We start from the raw sequence: 26,906 nt of genomic DNA, 5'->3' as shown, positions 1-26,906 counted from the left end.
GCCACTGTAAAGCAAATTTGGGATACACTGCAAGTGGATCATGAACTACTCAGGTGAAATGATCTAGAGGAACTATATTGTACTATTAGTATGAGATCTTTGCTATGAAAAAAGAAGAAATCATTCAAGAGATGTACAAAAGGTCTACTAAACTGACAAATGAGCTAAAATCTCTTGGAAGGATTATTCTTGAAGAAGAAAGAGTTGAGAAGATATTGACTAGGCTTCTGCCTATCACTTGGGAGAGCAAGATCACTACCATCCAGGAATCAAAGAATATTGTCACTATTCCATTGGATGAATTAACTGAAAATCTCACTGCCTATGAACTTAGGAGACAAACCATGAAGATGGATATACCTAAGAAGGAAAGAAGCTTACCACTCAGAATTACTAAAGGTTCTGATCTGGAAGTTGATGAAATGGCTATGATCACCAAAGTCTTCAAGAAGTACCCAAGGAGAGGAAAGGGTTCTTCAAGAAGTGGAAGCTATAGCAAGTCAAAAGCTCCTGATAAGAAAACCAATGATGGCTGATACAACTGTGGAAAGATTGATCACCACATCAAGAACTGTTCTTTATGGAAAATTGAATGGAATAAGGAAAGAGCTGAACGAAGGAACAGGAAGAAGAAACAGGTTCAACCCAAGAAAAGAACCAACAAGGGATCAACCAAGGCCATGGTTGCTGCTTGGGGAGAAAGCTCAGATGAACGCTCAGATGATGATGATGATGATGAATGAGCATTTATGGCCATTGGAGAGTCTGATGAAGATACTGAGGTAAGTGTTCTTTATCTTAAAGAAAAAATTAAACTTTTGTCTCAAGAAAGGTTATCTAAGTTGCTACTAGAGCTAATTGACAAATATGAGGATGTAAATAATAAAAAGGAACAACTGTCAAAAGAATATGTGATTTTAAAAGCTAAGTGTAAAAACCTGGAACTTAAGGCTAGTGAAAATGTTGTGTTGAAGAACCAGGTTCATGAACTTGACACAACTATCCTAGAACTTTGATTTGAAAATCTAAAACTGAAATTAGGAACAGATAAAAAGATAGTTGATCACACACAACTCACTTTAGAGGAAAATATAGGAAAAATGAAAGATGAGTTGTACAAAAGTGATGAGCAGGTAAGAAACCTAAAGGAGGATCTAAGTAAGGTCAAGCATGATCTAGACAGAACTTGTAAATGGAACAGGTCTTCTGATGCACTTTCATGGCTACAAGAATACCATAGTATCAATAGAAGAGGACTTGGCTTTGGGAACCCTGCACCTAAGTGGGATCCCAAAAGCAAGTACCTCACACTTCCTGAGATCAAAATTTGCGTACACTGTGGTAAAACTGGTCACTATAAAAGTGAATACACTACAAAAGAAAAGGCAAGCCAAAAGAATAAAGAATTTATTCAAGGGAAAAATAGGCTGCCAAGTTGCGCTAAAAAAGAATTTTATTCATCATTTTTCCTATAGAAAGGGACCTAAACTAGTTTGGGTTCCTAAGACTAAACCCTGATTTCCTTTTGCAGGTCTGAGTGAAGGGGGGCAACCAAATATGGTACATGGATAGTGGCTGCTCAAAGCACATGACAGGAAGCAAAAACTGGTTACTTTCACTTGAGGACCTTAAAGGAGGTAATGTCTCCTTTGGAAATGGGAATAAAGGTGAGTTCATTGGGGTTGACAAGGTAGGTAAGATTGATTCTCACTCTAATGAGAATATCTACTTGATAGATGGACTGGAGTATAGTTTAATAAGTGTATCACAATTGTGTGATAGAGGTAACATGGTAGCATTCACCTCTACAAAATTCCTTGTGATTAATCTTACGACTGACAAGATACTTTTGCAGGGAAAAAGAGTGAACAACTTATATGTTGTGGATCTTTCCACACTTTCAGATAATAAGCGTGTTGGACAATGATCCCTCCTTTGGCCCAAAAGAGACATGCCAGACTAAGCCAACTTAACAAACTAGTCTCTAAGGACTTGGTGATAGGACTGCCTAACATCAAGTTCAAAGAAGATAAAGTTTGTGAAACCTGTGCAAGGGGGAGCAGGTAAGATCCTCTTTCAAAAGAAAGAAAACAGTAAGCACCACCAGGACGATGAAATTGTTCCATATGGATCTTTGTGGGCCAATGAGAACATTAAGCAGGGGTAGTAAGAGATATGTTATGGTGCTTGTTGATGATTACTCTAGGTTTAATTGGACACTATTTTTAACATCTAAAGATGAAGTATTTGACATGTTCGCTTCTTTTGTTAGAAAAACTCAGAAATAACTAGGTAATCAACTTGCATCAATTAGGTATGATTATGGTACTGAATTTGAGAATGCTAAATTTGCTAATTTTTGTGATGAACATGTCATAAATCATAATTTTTCTGCTCCTAGGACTTCACAACAAAATGGAGTAGTTGAAAGTAAGAATAGGACATTGGAAGAAATGGCTAGGACTATGTTTCTTTCTAGTAAACTGCCACATATCTTCCGGGTAGAAGTTGTAAACATTTCATGCTACATAATAAATAGGTGCATGACTAGACCTTTCGTTGAGAAGACTCCCTATGAGTTACTTAAAGGGAGAAAGCCAAATATATCTCATCTTAGGGCATTTGGATGCAAGTGCTTTGTGCACAATAATGGTAAAGACTCCCTAGGTAAGTTTGATCCTAGAAGTGATGAGAAAGTATTCTTGAGATATTCTTTACATAGTAAAGCTTATAAGATTTATAATAAAAGAACTATGTGTGTAAAAGAAAATGTACATGCGATTTTTGATGAAACTAACATTCTTTCTGAGAGGCAGGAACATGATGATGAAGCAATTGGGCTAGTAAGAAACTCCAATGAAACTACAGCCCAGACTGAAGCTAAACCAGAAGAAGGAACATGTGATGGAACAGGTCCTTCGACCCAGGGAAACCTGACAGGGGACTGAACAAAGAGGAATTGATTCTCAAACCTCGAGGAACTTGTACACGAACTTGTTCCTCAACAACAAAACATTAAAGGAACATCTACGGGAAACCAGTTGGTTGTGAAACCTTACAAGTATCAAAGTTTTCATCCCATTGAGAACATAATCACTGATCCAACCTTTGGAAAACCTGATCTTCTTTGAAGAATCTTTGTGCTTTTGATGCTTTCTTATCTCTTATTGAACCTAAAAATGTTTTTGAAGCTTTGCAGGATGCAGACTGGGTGAATGCAATGCATGATTAACTCAACTAATTTGAGAGAAGTCAAGTTTGGCATATGGTTCCAAGACCCAAGGACAGATCAATAATTGGCACAAAATGGGTCTTCAGAAAAAAACTTTACAAAGATGGAACAGTTACAAGGAACAAGACAAGATTGATAGTTCAAGAATATAGTCAATAGGAGGCCATAGACTATGATGAGACTTTTGCTCCAGTTGCAAGATTGGAAGCAATTAGACTTCTTATAACCTTTGCTGCTTACATGGAATTTACTCTCCATCATATGGATGTCAAGATTGCCTTCCTTAATGGCTATCTAAAGGAAGAAGTGTTTGTCAAGCAACCTCCGGGGTTTGAAAGTAAGGAATGTCCTGATCATGTGTACAAGCTTGACAAGGCACTTTATGGGCTCGAGCAGGCTCCACAAGCTTGCTATGAAAGATTTTCAAAATTCTTGCTCGAGCATGGCTGTATAGAGGTAAAATTGACAATACTTTGTTCTTGAAAGAAAAAGGTAAAGACCTCTTGGTATTTTAGATATATGTTGATGATATAATCTTTGGAGCAACTACTGATAAGTTAAGTAAAGAATTTGCTAAACTAATGGGAAGTGAATTTGAAATGAGCATGATGGGTGAGATTAATTTCTCTTTAGGCTTACAAATTAAATAAAATTCAAATGGAACTATGATCTATTAGCAAAGGTATATGAAAGAGTTGCTTAAAAGGTTTAAAATGAAAGATTCCAAATTAATTGACACACCTATAGCAACAGCCACAAAATTAGATATAGACGAACCTGGTTCATCTGTTGATCAAAAGTTGTATAGGGGAGTGATCAACTTTTTGTTATATCTCACTACTAGTAGACCTGACATTATTTTCAATGTAGGCCTGTGTGCTAGATTTCAGGAAAATCCAAAGGAGTCCCACTTGACTGCTGTTAAGAGGATCTTGAGATACCTAAAATGCACCACTGACATTTGCATGTACTACCCAAAAGGCAGTAATTTTAACTTGGTGGGATATGTTGATGCTCATTATGCAGGTTTTCTTGTGGATAGAAAGAGCACCTCGGGTATGGCACACTTCCTTTGCTCATGTATTGTGTCTTGGGCCACCAAAAAGCAAAATTCTGTGGCCTTGCCTACTACTAAAGCTGAGTATGTTGTCGCTGCATCATGTTGTACTCAATTATTGTGGATCAAACAATAAGTAATGGACTTTAGAATTGATGTAGGTTGTATCCCCATCTTTTGTGATAACACTAGTGCAATTAGTATGACCAAGAACCCGATTTATCACAAAATAACTAAGCACATAGATGTTAGGCATCACTTTTTAAGGGCCAACTATGAAAAGGGTTTGATCACTGTGGAATTCTATGCTACTGACAAACAAATAGCTGACATCTTCACAAAATCTCGAAGTAGAGATCACTTTGAAAGGAGCATGTTAGAATTAGGGATGATTTAGATCACATAAGAGGAACCAGATCTAACTCAAAAAAATGGTTAGAAAATTTGTGAATTTTGTGCATGATTAGATTAGATTTTGCTCAGTCTCATACTTTCACCAGTATACTCTTGTGCCACGTGCTAAAATGTCTCATTAATCTGTAATGATATTTTTTTTATTTTCTTGGAAAATTTAGACTTACACAAGAGATTTCTCAGTGATCTAGTGAAGTGTTGGGAAAATTCTACTAAGTAGTAGGTCGTGATTTTTTCAACTTTTGAGTCGGGTGTTTTCCACGTAAAAATTCTTGTGTTCGTTACTTTCCGCATTTACTATTCCGCAATAGTAGTATAAGAAACACATAGAAGAATCAGGTCCTTCTATAATATGTGCACGCGAAAAATTAGACACCACACAAACACCCTCTCTTGTATGGCATTGAAGTATAAAACATTAGTGGTTCATCTTTTGTGCCTCATACATCGCCCACTCAATTATAATATCCATCATCATCCACTCTAAGTATATCTTGGAATTGGAGGCTCTCACACAGCTACATCCCTATCTACCAATACTTCTATAGTTGTTGGTACTGTGAGACAATGTACTGGAGGGGCTGTACAGTACAATCATCTTCATCGACAGATTATCGTTCCCCATGACGACGTGTGAGTTTTCCTTCAATTTCCTTTTAAAATATTTCAATAAATTTTTGCATATAATGAATTTTAATGAATGTTTATTTTATATGTTAAATTTAATGCAAGTTTTTGCCATCCCATCGGGCTGCGGATATGGTGATGAAATCTATGAAGCCATTTTTCATGAGTACCGAACACAAAAATCATACCAAATCAAAATTAATATATGGAAACAATTTAAGGTAAGAATAAATTGATTTTTATTAATATTTATCCTCATTCGTCTAGTATTATTTATTCAATTTTGCAGGTTAGGTGTTTATGACAGCATGCACTTGAAAATCTGGTGAATGAGAACTTTGAGAAGAGAGCACAGAAGTGGAAAACAGATTCACATCATATTGCTAGGAGAGGCGGCACCAGGCCTGATTGGATGCGTTAAGATGTTTGGAATCAGCTCCTGGCGAAGTGGAACACCCCTGAGTGGAAGAAGAAAAGTGAACATGCAAAGTTAAACAGAGATTCTACCAAGGATGGAGCGTTGCATACCGAAGGTTCTTTTAGTTTTGCAGCTCATCGTTTGAGATTGGTAATTTCATTATAAAATATTCTTAGTTTTACAAGTAAATTATATATATATATATATATATAATATATATACACACACACACACACACACACACACATATATATATATATATATATATATATTACTTTTTAATTTTCAAGAAAAGGAACATGGGGGTATGTGAATTATGATGAGGTCTTTGCGGAGGCCCACAAGAATAAGAAGAAGAAGGACGGCACAAGAGAATGATGGGGCGAACCCCATACTTTAGAGACATTTGTATGATCCCAACTCCAAAACTATATTATTTTTCCCTCTTGGTTTATTTTATTTATATAACGTATACTATTTTATTTTAGGACAAGTATCATATTGATATTGATGCATGGCGACAAACTCAGCCTGAAGGAACTCATCCGGCTCCGAAGGATATGACTGCAATTTGGACACAGACAGCTGATGGCGTGAATAAAGGTATAGATATTATGTAATTATCTATTTTGGTATTAGTTTGAATGTTGCGTGTTTGTTTTCTTACTCCTTTTACTTTCTTTTCTTTATTTCTCGTAAAAATAAATTAAGGTCGAGTCTACAGGATTAGAGTACATCCATCCTCCAGTCTTCCACCAGCAACATTATTCACTGGGGCATCAGTTTCCTAAGAAGATATGGAAGCTATGCGTCAAATAGTGGATAAAATGTCGCAAGAATTTCAAGCAGCTCAGGATTTGATCAAAAAATTGTTAAAAAAAAGAAAGAAAGAAAGGCAGTCAAGCTGCAATGGACTTTGAGTTTGATGAGGAGGAGACTGAGTCTGACTAGGATTAGCTATTTGAATATTTTAGAGTTGAAGTTAGAGACATGTTTAACTTATGTTTTTTGATTAGTTGGTTGTTTAATTAGTTGGTTGAATTGTTATAAATATTATTGTTCGTTTTGTAGTAAATATTGGACGTGGATTGTTATACTAGGTGTTTGGTTGGCTGTTTTATTTGGCAGGTGGCGTAATTAAAAATACAGTAGAATTCTGCTAAAATTTTCCTCATTTGTGACTGAATCAGTCACAAATTTCATCAGAAATTACCTAGATTTGCGACTGATTTTGTCGCAAATTAAAAATTACTGAAATTTTTTAATTAATTAGTTCTCAATATGTACGACTGTTTCAGCCCGAATATTTAATTAAAAATTAATTTTAATATTAATATTTTGACGGAATCGGTCGAAACTTTTAATTTGTATTTATTTATTTATTTATTTTGGTATGCGACTACATCAGTCCTAAATTTACCGACCAATTCGGTCACAAATGACTTATATTCAAACGTGCCTGTATTTTTCAGTTTGCGAACGAATCCGTAAAAAAAATTCAACTGATTCTGTCGCAAATATTTTGCGACCAAGTGTTTTTCGACTGACCTTTTCAGTTGGAAATCTGTCAGGAAAACACGATTTTCGACATATTTCCTAATGATTTGACGGTCGCAAATTTGCAGTTTTTTATTAGTGGATCTACAATAAAAACATTAAATTTTGGATATTTTTTATTCTTATCGGATAAACTGATAACTGAACTGATAAGAATTGATAATCGATTAACTAATACCCGATAACCAATATCTTATCGGTTCGGTTACCGGTTTAACATATTTATAAATCGATAACTAATATGTCAAACTGATAATATTCCAAATCGAACCGAACCGAACCGATCGATACTGTCATACCTCCTTTTGGCGCGCCCACCCCGAGGGATAAATGCACAAGGGAATTTTTCCAATTTAAGTGACAATATTCGAAATGGGATTTGTTTATTTATTTCAGAGTCGCCACTTGGGATAGGTTTGACTTTTGGTGTCCCAAGTCACCGGTTTATCTTGAATCCCAATTCGAGGAAAATATTCGACTTTCCAAATGAAGTCCGCGAACCAGAAATTCTAAGTAAGAAATTCTGTTGACCCGAGGGAAGGTGTTAGGCACCCCCGGATCCCGTGGTTCTAGCACAGTCGCTTAAATTATTGTAATGGCTAAAATATCTGATTTTAATACATGTTCAAAACTATAGTGCAATTTTAATTATTTACCGCTTTATTATTATTTTTTAAAGGAATTGCAACGTCGTGAAAACGCGTCTCGAACTACGTCGCAATCAATGCACCCGTGGTTGTTGACACATTTCGACTCCGTTAAGATTTGGATTTGGGTCACATAAATGTGCACCCGAGTTTAGGGAGATAACATTATTAAATATGCGCCTAAAGATACTAACGCGTTAGTATTTTGGGAAGGCCGCAAAATTCGCTAAACGGCATGTCCCGAAATCTAAGCATTTAAAATAACCATCTATTGAGGGCCCCGCAATTTGTGCATTTTATTTGGCGAGGCTCGTCTCATTTTATTAAAGGTCAATCCTAAAGTGACTACGATTTCTACTCTACCTCTTGTCTCTAATAATAAAAGCAATATCCTAATTGATAAATGAGTCGGATTGTACCATGTTAAACTATATATTGCAATCTTTAAATCAGGCCTCAAATCAGATTATTCCCTCATGGCCTATGTCATCAAAGCTTTAATCACAGTCAACTTTGTTATCAATCCCAAACAAGAAATACCCAACAACAAAATCATTCTAACAACATTACTCAAAAGTAATTCAATATCAATCTATGAGGACATTGCAAACACGAGCAATTAAACCCAAATAACAAGAAAAAAACAAAGTAAACATGATATATTCCATGAAAGTATAAACCAAATCTTCACAAATAATTAAAACAATAACATAAAGGATAAGGAAGAAACCGACCTTAAAAGAAGCTTTCTTTATATTTAGCCTTTGTTCGGAGGTACAAGTAAGCAACGGAAATGGCTTGTATCGGCGAGGCAAGTGTACGTGCGGCACATGAGTGGTGTTCGGTTTGTGTGGCTAGGTTGGATCCCTGCTTGAACAGCGACGTCCTTGCCCGCATGCCATCTCAATCATGGCACAAGCGCAAATTAGGCTTGTTCGGTGTCGGTTTTCTGTGTTGCATACCTAATGCCAAGGCATTATCAAGCGCAATCGGTTGCCTTTCACCCCTCGCGTTCGACGTGCGGGGTGAACCAAAAGCTGTAGTTGTGTCCCAGGTTGTCCTTGCTTTGCCTTGCGATGGCTTGGTCCATGACTAGTATGCTCGGACTCTCGGATTCGGTAAACGCAATGGGCATGGGGCCTTCATTGGCTCCTATTTGCCCAAAGAATGCTCCTTACGAATGACGGTCGTGCTCGTCTTGGACTTGGCGGTGCCCTTTGGGTCGGCCATGCTCATGCGATGCCGGCGTCAATAAGGAATGCTACCTGGTTGATCCTGCCAGTAGTCATATGCTTGTCTCAAAGATTAAGCCATGCATGTGTAATGTTACGCAACGCCTTCCTGATGATCTTTGGAAGGGCAACGTAAGGCTAAGCAACCGATGTCAGTGCGGTTGCTGTCCGCCAATGAGGTCCTCGCCGCACGCTAGACTAGATTGTCAGTGCCGTGCGGGAAAACCAATGTCGTGAGCAATTGCGGAAGCTGAGAGAGAATTGGGTTTTGAATGCTGATGATGATTTTATTGATGACTGAAAATGATGATTACAATGATGTGGTGTCGAGGGGGAGAGACACCAGAAAATGCTGATTGAAATGTTTGATTGTTTGGTCCCCCTTAATAATGCTTAAAAAAAATAAACCAACATTACAAGACTAGTCCTAATAAAGCTGTAGAAGCACACTGAAATGAAAATGATGAAAACTAGTCTATGATTACAATGAAAAGGACTTAGATTATTACAAGGAAAAACTAAGTCCGATGGCAGCATCCTTGTCTTGCGGGTCAGGGTCTGCGCACACGTTGCTGTGGGCGCGCGCGACACTTGATGTGCTGGCCTGAGGCTGGGCGCTGGTGCTTGGCATCAGGGTCTGTGCGCGAGGCGCTGCTGGAATGGGCCTGCAGCTGGGCGCTGGCGAGGCATCAGGATCTGCGCGCGCGGCATTGTCAGGGCGCGCGGCGCTGTTGTCATTGGCCAGCCCTTGGGCGCTGGCGAGAGGCATCGGTGGGGCGACAGAGGCACATGCGCGCTTGTCACTTGGCGCAGCCAAGACCACGGGGCCGACCATGGCGCTAGGCATTGTGAGGCTTGCTAGGCCGCCATGGGGCGCGGCCAAGGGGTCATGGGGCATGTCTGGAAAGCAGCCCATGACATTCTCCCCCACCTGAGTTGGCGCCGTCCTCGGAGCCTTATGATGATGATGATGATGATGATGATTCTGATGGTTGTTGGATGGGAGGTCTGCGCCCCTCTGTTCTTTGAGCTTGCTGTTGTAGCGAAGCAATGATTGCATGCGGCTGACATGGAAGACTGGATGGATCTTCCACCAGGATGGAGTTTTGACCTGGTATGTGGACTTCCCAATGCGTTTTGCAATGGGCAGGGGCCCAATGTATTTTTGTTGCAGGCGAGGGTCATGGGTCCTTTCTGCAAACAAGTACCGCTTTGGGATGCATAGCATTACTTTGTCCCCTGGTTGATGTTGGGCAAAGCAAAGATTTTGTTCGGTGAACCTTTTTGCCCGCTCTTGGGCCCTGATGAGATAGCTCCGCACTATCTCCATGTTGCGCTCCCATTCGCTCGAGAAGTTGGCAGCTCGAGGAGATTTCGGCATGGTTGATGCATTCACCGTTTGCGGGAGAAGCGGTTGCTGTCCGGTAACAATTTCAAAAGGGCTCTTGTTTGTATGATGGCTCTTTTGAGAATTGAAACACAGTTGAGCAGCATCCAGGAGCTTCACCCAATGCTTCTGTGATCCGGTTGCGAAGTTGCGGAGATATTCCTCCAGCATGTCATCGAACCGGTCTGTCTGGCCATCCGATGGTGGATGGATGTCTGTGTTGTGACTCAATGTTGACCCAAAGCACCTGAAGAGATGGGTCCAAAAGTTGCTAGTGAAGCGTGAGTCGCGCCTACTAACAATGTTTTTGGGCAGGCCCCAATGTTTGACAATGTGCGAGAAGAAGAGTCGAGCTGTATCTTCTGCTGAGATGTTTTGCGGGGCTGCTATGAAAGTTGCATAGTCTGAGAACTGATCTATGACAACCATGATGGATGCAAGATTGCCGACTTGGGGCAATCCCATGATGAATCTGAGGGAAACACTTTCCCATGGTCTCTGAGGGACATGTAATGGCTGCGAGGGTCCCGGCTGTGATGAGTGATCCGACTTGTCCTTGTGGCATGGCTGACAAGTCTTCACACGATGATGAGCGTCACCAGTCTTTTGAGGCCGATGACATGATGACTGATTGTTGCTGCGAAGGGTAGCCTGAACCTGGGGTTCATGTCTGTTGACTACCTTCTCCAACTGCATGGCCGAGATGTTTTCAGCGGCCATCTTTATGGGAAAGCATGGTATGGTGCAGGGCTTGGCCCCTTTTTCTCCCATCATCAGGAGCATGTTGGCATATGGTACCGGAATGGTGTTGGTTTGCCTCATGAAATCCAAACCCACTATGATGTCGAAGTCATCTATGATTGCGATGCGCAGGTCGATGCTTCCTTTGTATGGGCCAAGTTTCACTGGGACATTTGTAGCTGTTCCACCCAATGTCTGGGGTGGTGAGTTGATAGCCTTGACGCGGCCTTTGCTCTTTTTCACAACAAGACCTAGGCGCTCTACTTGCGTTGATGAAAAGTAGTTGTGGGTGGCACCCGTGTCTATCAAGGCGTGAAGGGGCTTGCCGTTCACTTTCAATTCGACGAACATTAGGGTCCTCGCTTGTTTAGGAGGTCTTTCGTCCATCTTTTCTTTCCCTTTCATGGTGATCGGGACTGATGTTTTCTTAGGAGGACATGCACTGGTCCCCGCTAAGGCATGTGGGATAGAGCCAACAATTACATTGAAGGCGCCTACCTGGTCGTCGTCTGATGAGTTTGATGTGTCTAACTCATCCTCGACCGTCTGATGAGCATTGACCTTGATGTTTGGGCATTCATTGTTCCAATGTGCCCCGCCGCAATGACGGCATTCTGAGGGAGGCTTTCTCCCCTGATTGTTGTTGATGGATGCAGCACTGTTGCTGTTGGAGGGAGGAGTCTTAGTTTTGGATGCACTCCGATCTCCCCCACTTTTGCTTGGGCCACCATTGCTGGGATGGTGCCCGTTGAATCCCCCTCGGACAGACGGCTGGGGCCTGTCGTTCTGAGTTCCCAAATGATAGTCGCCAAGGCATTCTGCAGCTTGAATGGCCTTGGGCAGGGTGTCTACCCGTTGTCGCTGTAGTTCCATACGGGCATGAGGTTTCAAACCTTCTATGAATGCGAAGAGTTTGTCTTTGTCCCCCATGTCGCGTATGTTTAGCATGAGTGCGGAGAATTCGCGCACGTACTCCCTCACTGATCTGGTGTGGCGGAGGTCCCGTAGCTTTCTCCTGGAATTGTATTCCACATTTTCGGGAAAGAACTGCAGGCGTATGGCTACCTTCAATTCGTCCCATGTCTGAAGAGTATCTTCACCGGCCTTGATGGCTTCGTGTTTGACCCGCCACCAAAGTTTGGCATCGCCCTGAAGATACATGGCAGCAGTCGCTACCTTTTTGGATTCCTCCAAATGGCCCACGGCATCGAAGTATTGTTCGACATCGAAGATGAAGTTTTCCACTTCTTTAGCATCCCGGGATCCGTCGTATGGCTTTGGCTCCGGTATCTTAACCTTTTGCGAAATGGGGGTGAGGTTTGCTGCACCCCTGATGTGATGGTCGCCTTCTCGAAGTAGGCTCTGTAAGGCAGCATTGACAACGTTGAGCTTGTCAGTCAAGTCGTTTATGGTTTGCTGCATGGCAGTTAGTCTGTCTGCCTCATGTTGCTGATGGGCTAAATCGTCGGCACGCTCCTGTTGGAGGTCCTCAAATTTGCCATGAATATTGGCAGTTTCGATGGCTGCCGTTTGTCGGTCCTCGTCGGAGTCACGACTGATGTTTGCAATGTCATTTTCGGCCTGCCGCATTCGGCGGTCCAGGTCGTCCAACCTTTGCACTAGGTTGTTGCTTTGATCAGGCACCGTTTCTACGATGGGTCGTAATCGGTCAACCGTCTCTTCTAGGGATGCTAGACGCTCCCCATGATTCACCATGGTCAGAAATGGTGATGATGGCAAATGTTCCCTCGTCCGATGTCGAGCCTAGGCTCTGATACCAACTGTTACGCAACGCCTTCCTGATGATCTTTGGAAGGGCAACGTAAGGCTAAGCAACCGATGTCAGTGCGGTTGCTGTCCGCCAATGAGGTCCTCGCCGCACGCTAGACTAGATTGTCAGTGCCGTGCGGGAAAACCAATGTCGTGAGCAATTGCGGAAGCTGAGAGAGAATTGGGTTTTGAATGCTGATGATGATTTTATTGATGACTGAAAATGATGATTACAATGATGTGGTGTCGAGGGGGAGAGACACCAGAAAATGCTGATTGAAATGTTTGATTGTTTGGTCCCCCTTAATAATGCTTAAAAAAAATAAACCAACATTACAAGACTAGTCCTAATAAAGCTGTAGAAGCACACTGAAATGAAAATGATGAAAACTAGTCTATGATTACAATGAAAAGGACTTAGATTATTACAAGGAAAAACTAAGTCCGATGGCAGCATCTTTGTCTTGCGGGTCTGCGCGCGCGTTGCTGTGGGCGCGCGCGACACTTGATGTGCTGGCCTGAGGCTGGGCACTGGTGCTTGGCATCAGGGTCTGTGCGCGAGGCGCTGCTGGAATGGGCCTGCAGCTGGGCGCTGGCGAGGCATCAGGATCTGCGCGCGCGGCATTGTCAGGGCGCGCGGCGCTGTTGTCATTGGCCAGCCCTTGGGCGCTGGCGAGAGGCATCGGTGGGGCGACAGAGGCACATGCGCGCTTGTCACTTGGCGCAGCCAAGACCACGGGGCCGACCATGGCGCTAGGCATTGTGAGGCTTGCTAGGCCGCCATGGGGCGCGGCCAAGGGGTCATGGGGCATGTCTGGAAAGCAGCCCATGACATTACACATGCATGGCTTAATCTTTGAGACAAGCATATGACTACTGGCAGGATCAACCAGGTAGCATTCCTTATTGACGCCGGCATCGCATGAGCATGGCCGACCCAAAGGGCACCGCCAAGTTTAATTAGTCCCACGTAAACAAAATAACTATTAAACTAAGAGTGATAATTAAAACAAAACTATTTTTGGATATTTTTCAAGATTAAAATGACTACAAAACATTAATGAAACTATTTTTTTTTTGTAATTTTCGTTTTTATATAGAGATAAAAATATAAAGTACTATTTTTGTATTTTTAAGGATTAAAAAGACTACAAAATATTAATGAAATTATTTTTTGTAATTTTCGTTTTTATATAGAGATAAAAATATAAAGTACTATTTTTGTATTTTTAGAGTTTATGAGAAATACATGAACTAAAATTTATATATCCTTTTTTTTGTAATTTTTTCATTTTTGTGACGAAAATAAAGTAAAGAAGTCAAAAATAGTTGAAATAGCTATATTAGGCCTAAATTAAATATTTACGCTAAAAATGTGAAAATTCTCGGGGAGGGTCAAAAATCACACGTCTACAGCTGCCCCTCTTTGACTGGAAACACGAAGAGTTTTCCGACAAAGAACGACTAGACATGTTTTGACCCGACCCTTATTCGGAGAGACTAAAACTAAAGAAAAGGAAGGGAATGTGACCGAGCCCTGGTATCTAAGTTGCCTACATATCCTTGGCTATAAAGGAATCAGGTCACGTGTAGTTCGGAAGTGAGTGAGAATATGGAGTGTACCGAAGTGAAGAGCCGATCGAGGTGCCGTTCCGTCGAGGTTCCGGTCCGTGGTCCTGTTATTACATCAAAATCAAAATGAAAAAAAAAACTAACTAAGCCTATCAGCTACTAGTTACAAAATTCCTATCTATAAGTCCTCTGAACCTTGGTCTCGAGTCTTGAATGGTGCTTCATGCAGACTTTAGATTTGAACCTTGACGCTGGTTAGCTGCAGGTGCCAACTCGTTCTTCTTTCTTCGGCTCTCCGGATCAGGACCAGCCTTGCAATGCTTGTGACCTTGGCCATGTCTTGAGCAACCCCATCTTTCATCAACTTCTGCATTTTTGGATTGACTTCTCGCCTTTCTCTTCTTCTTCTTTTTTTCTATATTTTTCTTTATTGTGACTAAATTCTGTCGACTCAAATTCTTGAGGTGAGCTTATGCTACTTCTAACTTGGATTGAACGCTGGGGTTTTTTGTTGTAACCCTCCGCTCTCAGGGCGGGATCGTACAACCAAAACAAACAAACCAAACAAAATTTCCTACACTTGTTTGCACTAGGAAGATTTGTGAGTCATTAGCAAAATTATAAGCCATTGATACTACTGATGCAATGATAAGCGTAAACTAAAGACTAGACTAGGATGTGCGTCTCCTATGAGTAAAATCAAAAAACTTTGACTACCAAATGCGTCTGCTAAAATAGAACCTGAATGAAACAAACTAGGAAGTGCGTCTCCTAGGGGTGAATTTAAATGACCAAGACTAAGAAGTGTGTCTCCTGGGGGTGAAAACTTCAGTGACTAAAACTAGGAAGTGCGTCTCCTATGACTAAACTATTGATTTAGGAAGTGCGTCTCCTATGATGAAAACAAACTTTTAGGAAGTGCATCTCCTATGGGTAAAAATAAACTTAGGAAGTGCGTCTCCTAGGGGTAAAGATAAACTTAGGAAGTGCGTCTCCTATGGGCAAAATAAACTTAGGAAGTGCGTCTCCTAGGGGAAAGATAAACTTAGGAAGTGCGTCTCCTAGGGGTAAAATAAACTTAGGAAGTGCGTCTCCTAGGGGAAAGATAAAATTAGGAAATGCGTCTCCTAGGGGTAAAATAAACTTAGAAAGTGCGTCTCCTATGGGTAAAAATAAACTTAGGAAGTGCGTCTCCTAGGGGTAAAGATAAACTTAGGAAGTGTGTCTCCTATGGGTAAAATAAACTTAGGAAGTGCGTCTCCTAGGGGAAAGATAAACTTAGGAAGTGCGTCTCCTAGGGGTAAAATAAACATAGGAAGTGCCTCTCCTAGGGGGAAGATAAACTTAGGAAGTGCGTCTCCTAGGGGTAAAATAAACTTAGGAAGTGCGTCTCCTATGGGTAAAAATAAACTTAGGAAGTGCGTCTCCAAGGGGTAAAGATAAACTTAGGAAGTGTGTCTCCTATGGGTAAAATAAACTTAGGAAGTGCGTCTCCTAGGGGTGAAAATAATCTTAGGAAGTGCGTCTCTATGGGTGAAACTTTAATGGTTTTAAACTAGGAAGTGCGTCTATGAAGGAAATCTTAATTTAGGAAGTGTGTCTCCTATTCATGAAAATAAACTTAGGAAGTGCGTCTCCTAGGGGTAAAAATAAACTTAGGAAGTGCGTGTCCTAGGGGTAAAAATAAACTTAGGAAGTGCGTCTCCTATGGGTAAAACTTTAATGATTTTAAACTAGGAAGTGCGTCTCCTATGCATGAAATCTTAATTTAGGAAGTGCGTCTCCTATGCGTGAAAATAAACTTAGGAAGTGCATCTCCTATGGGTAAAAATAAACTTAGGAAGTGCGTCTCCTAGGGGTAAAAATAAACTTAGGATGTGCGTCTCCTATGGGTGAAACTTTAATGATTTTATACTAGGAAGTGCGTCTCTTATGAATGAAATCTTAATTTAGGAAGTGCGTCTCCTATGCGTGAACCATTTCCTTCTTCCTGAATTACCTTCTTACAGAACTGCTTTCCTTAAAAACTCGTGTTGTCTTCCCTCGAAACTGCTGGGGATAACACTGCTGGGGAATTATTTACTTACCTGTTGGGGGATAATACTACTGGGGGAATCTCCTTTCTTCCCCTTTTTTTCCAAAACTACTTCCTTCAAAACTTTTATTTTCTCTCAACATTGCCGGGGATAAAAATGTTATCAGTTGGGGATAACGCTGTCGAGGATAACACTGCTGGGGGATTTTGATTCCTTCAAAACTAGTGCTTCACTCTTCTGAAGGCTGCTGGGAATGACACTGGCCTTTTGCTTTTTCCGAGCACAAGTTTCATCCTTTTGTTCTGTCCGCTGGGGAACAACTTCCTTCATTAAAACTTGTTATGCTGGGGGTAACACTGGTTCAAAGACCACTTCCCTTGAGACTGGTGTTATCTTTATTCTTCCCCAAATGGGTACCTGACTTCCAGAAAATTTTCTAAATGAAAGGAAAATTTTCTGCCCCAGTTTGATAATCTCCCTTGTGGCATGCATTTCCGTCATCAATGCCATTTCATTTACCTGTTTCAAATCAAACAAAATTTGTTAGTTTAAAACGTGGTGGTTGGTTGTGATACTCCTACTGGGAATGGCTTTTCCCTTTCTCCTTCCCTGCTCTGCGTTCCATTACACTATCAAAACTTGCTTGGGATGATATTATTTGCTGGGGATGATATTCGTGCTGGTCTTAGAACGACTTGCCCTGCTTTGCGTCGTTCGGCTATCTTGAAACTTGGGCGATAACTTCCGACCTTATTGTCGATTCCTTATTCACCAACCTCTCAACGTTGTTTTCCATCTGACCATGTATCTTTTCCATGATAGCTGATTCCCCTTGAGGATTTTGCAATGTTTTGCTGATAAACCACATTCTTTGTTCATTCGTGTCACTGAAAACAACCTTTTCTGCTGGGGATATCCCTCTTCTTTTGTGGCATAGCTCGGAAACTGGCATTTCCATGACCTTTTAGTCTCATATGAATTTCCCAAATCATGCCCATTGCTCTCCGCGTTGTTCTTTCTTGATTTGTCCACGGGCCTTGGCCTTGAGGTCTATAACCTTTGATTTCGGCTGGGATATCCCTTTTGACACTCGTCCATCCTTTTGTCAATCTCCTTTTGCTGGGGATATCTTTCTTGACACTGGCCCCGCGCTTGTTCCTTCCTGACTTAGACCATTTGGATGTTCTAATCAGATTTGGTCTTGCATAATTGGAAAGCTGATGGCAGATTTTGAAGTCATTTCTCACTTGTTCTGACCAAACAGACTCTACTAGGGAATTTTTCTATGAAAGGAGAATGATAAAGAAAAGGAACCGAATAAAAGACAAAGGAAAAAGATGACTCTTTAACAAGAGAAACTATAAATAAAAACCTATCAAACGCAGATACCGACTCTAATGGTCATGACATGCACATGTGGCCTATCCTCTGCCGTCAATCGTCTTTCAAGATCTTCATTTGGTAATTCCCCATCTAATTCTCAATCTTATTCGACTTGTAGTGACCGAAGGGTTTTCACTATCAAGCCTCTCTCATTTTGGTTTTTCTCTCAGCTTTCATCGCCTTATGGTGTCCGTGAAGATCTTCACCGATAAGACTCTCTCATTTGTATTACTTTCCAGCTTGGGATTGGGGTGTTACCTATAAGACTCTCTTTTTATTTCTTTTCTGTTGGGGATCAGAGTCCTTTCTGCTGTGGATCAGAGTGTTATGTTCACCAGTAAGACTCTCATTTGTCTGACTTGGCATCTTTTGAAGACTGATCTGAAGGTCTTTCTTTGGACCGTAATGTGATTTTGGATAGGCTAGAAAGAAATGGTATTAAAGGCTCAAAAACAAATCAATTTGGGGTTCAAAATTACAACCTTCGGAACCATATTTGTTTACAACAAGCGCAACTCTTGCCCCAGTTTCTTGCTTCGGGATTTTTTATTTTTTTGTTACACTATGACCGAGCCGTGAGGCGCCTACGTATCCTCTTTGAGGAATCAGGTCGAACGTAGTTCACAATTCCTTTGTTTCCTTCTGACTTTCTTTTTTTTTGTTATCATTTTTTCTTTTCTTTTCTTTCTTTTTTTTCTCTTTTGTTGTTTTTTGTTGTTTTATTGCTTTCTTTTCCTTTTTTTTCTTTTTTTTCCACGTTTGTGTTTCCAACCTTTGCTACTGATTCCGAACGAGGGGTATGAAAGAAAATAAAAAAGGCTCAAAAGGGGTAACGAAGGATAAAGTGTTTAGGTAGCAGAACAAAATGTCTTCGTCATTCCAGTCTTCAAAACATGCCAAGTGCAAACAACACAATTAAACAAAGATTTGTAGCCTCTTCTGATGGTGCTGGACTTGACAATTATATTCACACATTTGCTTTTTCATTTATCATCTCTAAAGCACCGTTGGGCAACACTCTCACTCTCGACCCTCATGTCAATTTGGTGAATCCCGCCTTTAACGGTTTTCTTTATGTTTTGCTTGCCCCAGTTCCACATGACTCGAGCTCCGAATAATCTCAAACCGTTCTTATTTCTTTTAAATGTTCTGATCACCTCTCAATGATTTTATGATTAACTTTTAAGATTAGGACAAAACTGTGTGCGCATGTCATGTCACTAGAATCGGCGTTGAACAAAATGATAAAAGAACTAAACAAAAAGATGACTGGAAATAATAAAAGACCGGATTTTGCATTAGACTAACGGTGAAATAGTTTGAATAACAAAACAAACAAAACAACTGGGGTACAACCTAGGAACAAACCTAAAACGAACCTAGACAATACTAAACAAACCATTATGACAAAAATGGAAGGATAAGAGGGTTTGACACAAGACAATATCCGGATTACAACCCTGCAAATAACCCGGACAACAGAAATGATAACAAAATGAACCACCAAAACTCCTCCCTGACCAACCAAGAAAGGAGTGTCTTTCCAATTGCCAAGCTCGGCATCTTAGCCACTGAATTCGGCATCAACATTACTAGGACCTCCACCAGCATCCATCTCGTTGTTCTTAACAAATTGCTTTTGGGTTCCCTTCGTGGGCTCGTTCTTAAGAGCCACCTCTGATGGCACTGAGAACTCTGCAACGTGCGAACCTCCGAGGATCTCAGAAGACTTCTCATATTCCTTTTCAAAACAAGTCATATTCGACATATGCATCTCATTACGACTAGGCGACGGACTTTGGCTAGTGTCTGTTGCATCTGGATTTTGCATGACAATGTCACCTACATCAATAAGCTTCTGAATTGCTTTCTTTAGCTTCCAACACTTCTCTGTGTCATGCCCCGGGGCATTTGAGCAATATGCACACCTTTGAGAAAAATCAAGCTTCTTTGACAGAGGGTTTGGCATTTTTATCTGAATCGGCTTCAACATGTCCAATTGCTTTAACTTTTGGAACAAACCGGCATATGATCCTCCAACAGGGGTGAAAGCCTTTTATTTTTTCAGCAACCTCTCCTTCTTAAATGCTTGATTGGGTCGGAAACTTGATCCAGAGGGCTTTCGGTAGGCTCGTGAGGGTGGACAAGCATTTTGTGGAGCTGGGTACTGGAAAAGTGAAGCATGTTTTTGGGAGTCCCGTGTAGAGAAGTAGTGTTGGGGAGGGGAGTAGCGTTGACGAGTGATGGAGCTACTCGGGTGGCTGGGAAAACTATCATAAGTGGGTTGAGATGGAGAGTATGGGGGATCATCCATTATGGTGTTGGGTGCTTGGGTAAGTACAGAGTTCAAAAAGCTAGGCGGTGGCGGGGGTGGTGCTTTCCCAGTCATCCATGCCTGATACATGTCTGCCACATGCTGTCTCAACATTTTTACCTCTTCTACCAACCCATAATCCTGTTCAACCAACCGCTTTCGGGCATCGGTACCAACCCACTTAGCTCTGTTGTTCTCTGCCATTGTCTTTTGCCTTTGTGTTGCAGGGAAACATTTCTTTCAGAACCACAACCAACCACCTTTCTATAGATTGAAAAGGGAACAAAAATGAGAGCAACCGGTTAGCGTTAGGGCTTTTCACGGATAGGAAAAACACACATTGAGGATGCAATGCAACTAGGCAGTTAACCCTTTCTATCATGCATTTGCTTCAGTTACGTGTGTCATTCCGGCTTCTTGTAATTGTGCTCCCTTTTTTTTTCTTCTTTTTTTTTATTTTTAATGGTGGTCAAATCTTATGTGGATTGCCTACGTATCATGTCCCCGCATGAATCAGACCGGGCGTAGTTTTGCCACATAAAAGGTAAACAGCAATAAAACATTTTTGGAATCACTTAAAGACGAACAACAGACTCGAAAGTCAAACGGCCCACTTTCTCTAATCAAAAGAAATACAAACTCAAGCAAAATAAAATGACAGATTCCTTCCCCTATATGTCGATTTTGACCAAACGGCTGTTTTTGCAAACGTGGCCCCTTCCCAATTTCACATGAATTTTGAGGTCGGGAAGATTATTTTATGACACTTCACAAACTTGTTCGTTCTTTTACAAAATAGCCTTTTGAAAACTGAAAGATACTCTAAGGCTATCTCGGCAAGAACGGTTTAAGACACCGCCGAAGCTGGCTCGGCTTATTTTGACCAAAACTCTAAACGGTATTCTTGACCACTGACTCTTTTTCTTATTATTTTTCAAATTAAAATAAAAAAACGGGTTTTGCCAACGCGGCCTTTCAGCACCTCGGGGACGAAGATTTTAAAGCTGCTTTAGCTAACTGACCAAAATCCTAAAAATATGACCAAAGGTGGCCGTTTATACAAAGTCAGCCTTCCGACGTCCCTTTCGGGAACATTCGGCTATTTTTGACAAAAATAGCATCACCAGACTTATTTATGACTCTTTCTCTTGTTTTTCAAAATACAAAACTCAATATTGCAAACACGGCCTTTTAGCGCCTCGAGGACGAAGATTTTTAAGGTTGTGTGGGTCAACTGGACCAAATCTAAAAAAAATGACCCAAAAGTGATTGTTTATGCAAAGTCAGCCTTCCGGCGTCCCTTTCGGGAACATTCGGCTATGTTTTGACAAAACAGCGTCACCCGACTTCTTTATGATGAAATTAAAATTTGACATATTTTTTGGCTATTTTAGCAAAAGGGGAGGTTGGACCCGATGAGGGTTACCTACGTATCTCACGCCCTGTGAGAGTCAAACCATGCGTAGTTCGGGCAAATTAACTAAACTATTTTAAAACAGGACTTTTTTTTTATTTTCATTTTTGGCAGCAAATAACAAAACCACTTTCAAAGCATGACTCTTTTCATTTTCATTTTTGGCATTTTCATAAACAAATAAAAAAAACTATTTTAAAAATAAGACTCTTTTTCATTTTCATTTTTCATGGCAAGACAAACTATTTTCCTTTTCTATTTTTGAAAACAAGACAGAACAATGACTCTTTTTTTTCTATTTTTCCTTTGCCTTTAGTAAAACAAACTAATAAAACATTTTTTTTTTCAATTTCTCAAAATTTCGGCAGAGTTTCGACAGTATTTGGGCATTGGGTTTTTCAAAAATAAACAATTAACTCCCTAACCGCTATTTCTCTCTTTTTTTCTTTTCCTCAATTTCACAATATTCCTGATATTCAAAAGTCGGTCAGCATGCGGGCGCGAGACAAATAAATGCACGGAAAACAAATAGGATGCATCAGGATGGTCTTTCCATTTCAGGTTGCTAGTCTTAGACGGACCCAACCACTGTGTTAAGTCCCCTAAGTCAAATGCAACGTGATGCAAATAAGCGTTCCTACTAGGGATCCGGCATGAAGTCACGTTATTCTATGTTCAAAACCTGGGTCGGTGTTCTAGACTGTGTGCCCGAGCGGACAACTCGAGTCGAGGAGGGGGCAACTTTCCGGGAACCAAAAGGCCATCCGGCTTAGTAACTTATCCGAGCCTCTTTCTTATTTCAAGGTATGACACTAACAGAATAGGGAGTCTCAACCAGTAAGCACATCCCCGGAGGTGAAGAGAGAAGGGTGTCGGCACAATTTATATACAGTTCAGATAATATCAAAGCGGTAACATATAGGACGTTCAGCACAAAGCATGTAGGAAAATCATATATAACCAAATATAACAATTTATCTAAGCTCGAATTCTGAACCCTGAACAAAACGTTCTGGGTTCTTGTCCCCAGCGGAGTCGCCAGAGCTGTCACACCTCCTTTTGGCGGGCCCACCCCGAGGGATAAACGCACAAGGGAGTTTTTCCAATTTAAGTGACAATATTCGAAATGGGATTTGTTTATTTATTTAAGAGTCGCCACTTGGGATAGGTTTGGCTTTTGGTGTCCCAAGTCACCGGTTTATCTTGAATCCCAATTCGAGGAAAATATTTGACTTTCCAAATGAAGTCTGCGAACCAGAAATTCTAACTAAGGAATTCTGTTGACCCGAGGGAAGGTGTTAGGAACCCTCGAATCCCGTGGTTCTAGCACGGTCGCTTAAATTGTTGTAATGGCTAAAATATCTGATTTTAATACATGTTCAAAACTATAATGCAATTTTAATTATTTACCGCTTTATTATTATTTTTTAAAGGAATTGCAACGTCGTGAGAACGCGTCTCGAACTACGTCGCAATCAATGCACCCGTGGTTGTTGACACATTTCGACTCCGTTAAGATTTGGATTTGGGTCACATAAATGTGCACCCGAGTTTAGGGAGATAACATTATTAAATACGCGCCTAAAGATACTAACACGTTATTATTTTGGGAAGGCCGCAAAATTCGCTAAACGGCATGTCCCGAAATCTAAGCATTTAAAATAACCATCTATTGAGGGCCCCGCAATTTATGCATTTTATTTGGCGAGGCTCGTCTCATTTTATTAAAGGCCGATCCTAAAGTGACTACGATTTCTACTCTACCTCTTGTCTCTAATAATAAAAGCAATATCCTAATTGATAAATGAGTCGGATTGTACCATGTTAAACTATATATTTTAATCTTTAAATCAGGCCTCAAATCAGATTATTCCCTCATGGCCTATGTCATCAAAGCTTTAATCACAGTCAACTTTGTTATCAATCCCAAACAAGAAATACCCAACAACAAAATCATTCTAACAACATTACTCAAAAGTAATTCAATATCAATCTATGAGGACATTGCAAACACGAGCAATTAAACCCAAATAACAAGAAAAAAACAAAGTAAACATGATATATTCCATGAAAGTATAAACCAAATCTTCACAAATAATTAAAACAATAACATAAAGGATAAGGAAGAAACCGACCTTAAAAGAAGCTTTCTTTATATTTAGCCTTTGTTCGGAGGTACAAGTAAGCAACGGAAATGAGAAACTGAATGGAAAATCAACGAAACAGCAACAACGGAAATAACGAGCAATATACTCGGAATCGCGGATTGGACTACGAACGGGATCGGAACCTCTTGGCCAAACACGAGCATCTCATTGCAACTCCGGTTTTGTTTCGATTTTTCTTCCTCTTGAAGTAAAATCTAATCAAAGGGAAAAATGGATATAGCTCTCCAGTCTTATGGTGTGAGATTGTTCTCCATATTTATGAGTGTTTGTGTGGCAGAGAATTCTCAAGAATGAGGGGGTCTACGCCATTTTTAGTTCTTTCTGCCGTTGTATATTCCTTGTATGCAGAATGTATATCGTGTATATCCTCTGTATATTTACTGTATATCCAGTGTATACAGAGCGTATACCGCCTCTTTTTTAGCTCTGGAGGCTAACTTTCTATCCTCTTTGTTCTCTCTTTGGTGATGGATTTGAGGGGATTTTATGGCTCTTTTTGGGGTGGCCAAAAATGGAGACATGGCTGTCACTTTTTTTTTGTTTTTCATCCCTTTTGTGTGTTGTTTATTGTGTGTTTGTGGAGTGTGAGTTGTAAAGTGTAGCGAGTGTGTGTGTTCATGTGCTAGCATGTGTTGGCATGTGTTGGCATGTGTTAGCATGTGTTGGCATGTGTTAGCGTGTGTTTTCATGTTTGTCTCGACTGAAAATGTTTTGGGCTAGGTCCGAAAATTAGGCCTAAAAATGGATCTTTTGAATCCAAATGTTATTCTTTCCTCGCAACCGAGAATAAAAATACGATCCTATTTAATTAGTCCCACATAAACAAAATAACTATTAAACTGAGAGTGATAATTAAAACAAAACTATTTTTGGATATTTTTCAAGATTAAAATGACTACAAAACATTAATGTAACTATATTTTTTTTTTGTAATTTTCGTTTTTATATAGAGATAAAAATATAAAGTACTATTTTTGTATTTTTAAGGATTAAAAAGACTACAAAATATTAATGAAATTATTTTTTGTAATTTTCGTTTTTATATAGAGATAAAAATATAAAGTACTATTTTTGTATTTTTAGAGTTTATGAGAAATACATGAACTAAAATTTATATATCCTTTTTTTTTGTAATTTTTCATTTTTGTGACGAAAATAAAGTAAAGAAGTCAAAATAGTTGAAATAGCTATATTAAGCCTAAATTAAATATTTACGCTAAAAATGTGAAGATTCTCGGGGAGGGTCAAAAATCACACGTCTACAGATACCCGCTACTCTAGTATATGATATACCTAGAAGTAAATCATATACTAACCCACTACTAAATCTTAACTCTTGGTGGAGAGGAGGCTGTGAAATATTCGTAGGACATGAATAAAATCAGAAGAATATGTTGACTTGATCTCCTTCAGGGCAGTAATTGATGAAGTTTGGGCAACTCACAACTCTACCTTCTTCCTTTCTTCTATTTGTGAACTGTTATTTTTCATGCTTTGGCATATAAACGTAGTGCTCTTTCTTCCATAACGTAACGATGATGTCCAAATTAGTTTGTATATAGCTCGATTAGTTTGTTGTATACTTCATTAGATCAATGAGAAGATAAACAACCTACTGTTATTTATCTTTAATTGGATTTGAACACTAATCAACATGACATCATTTAGTTTCATTGACCGCTAGCTAGTCACATTTCTGATGTTAAATCGAGTGCTATTTTAGATACAGGAAAACTAAAATCTCAATATGTTTTATCTCTCCAATAATACGAGCCAATAAATTTAGATTGATCTACACTGACCTTAAATTGCTCTAGACATATAGTTAAACTCGAAAAGTTCGAGCAAATTTTACTTTCTCATGTGATCATTTAATGTAAACATACTTTATCCTATATAAATAGCCCCCTGCTTTCCGGTGGCATAACTTTGTGTCACCGGAAAGTTAGTAGAAATACCTTTTTTTGCGGGAAATTCTCTGATCCCTCTGAAATGTTTCTGACGATTGATTAGACGCACGTCTCTCCGTATTTAATGCCTCGAACACACGTCATCCTATGATTTAGCATCACTTTCGCTGGTTATCGAGGTAATTATGGCCATGATTTTAGACACATATACCTTTACTTATACGCATCAAACTTCTTCATTTACACTTCATAATTCTCTAAACTTTCTCAAACTCTCTTTGCTCGACTCGTACTTTGTCCTTAACCTTTCTTTAACCTTCTTCTTGAGGGAAAAAACCACATTCCTTTCCGATAAAGAATGGACTCTTCTTCCAGAAACCCTAATTCCTCAAAAAAATAAAATAAAGGTAAAGCTGACGATGCTTCTCCTCCTATAGTGAGCACCATAATTCCAAAAAGTCTCGTCAAACCTAAGGACTTCGAAGAGAAATGTCCCTCCGCTCACCGTCGTACGTGGGACGTTAGTGTATACCTTTCTTCCATCCATCCTTCCAGCATTCATTCTATGAAGGAAGACTACCATTGCCACGATTTAGATATCATCGCTATTGATCTGGCGGAGCGGATAACCTTACCTAAGAAGGGTTTTACGTATTTTTATACATATCCCTTCACCTTGGGGACCTTCTCTTTGATTGGAGAGCTTGACTGTGTCATAGTGGAGTTCTGCATCCACTACCAGGTATGCTTGGCGTAAGTAAGTCCTTCTATCTGGATTACAATCGCTTGTCCTCGACATCTATGCTAGGAGACGGGAGAGGAGATAACCCTAGCTCGTTTGATGAACCACTATTCCTTCAAGATCTTCCATGGGGGACTAATAAATCTTAGCAAGTGTGGCTACCATACTCTGCTATCTACATGGATAATGACAACGACTATGGATGGATGGAATGGTTCATTGCAGTTGCCAATACTGAAATCATTCCGGCCACAACTTCATCCTTTTCGAAATTATGGAATCGTA

Source organism: Nicotiana sylvestris, chromosome 10 (assembly GCF_000393655.2).
Source record: "Nicotiana sylvestris chromosome 10, ASM39365v2, whole genome shotgun sequence".
NCBI lineage: Eukaryota > Viridiplantae > Streptophyta > Magnoliopsida > Solanales > Solanaceae > Nicotiana > Nicotiana sylvestris.
Note: the sequence above shows the minus strand (reverse complement) of the source record.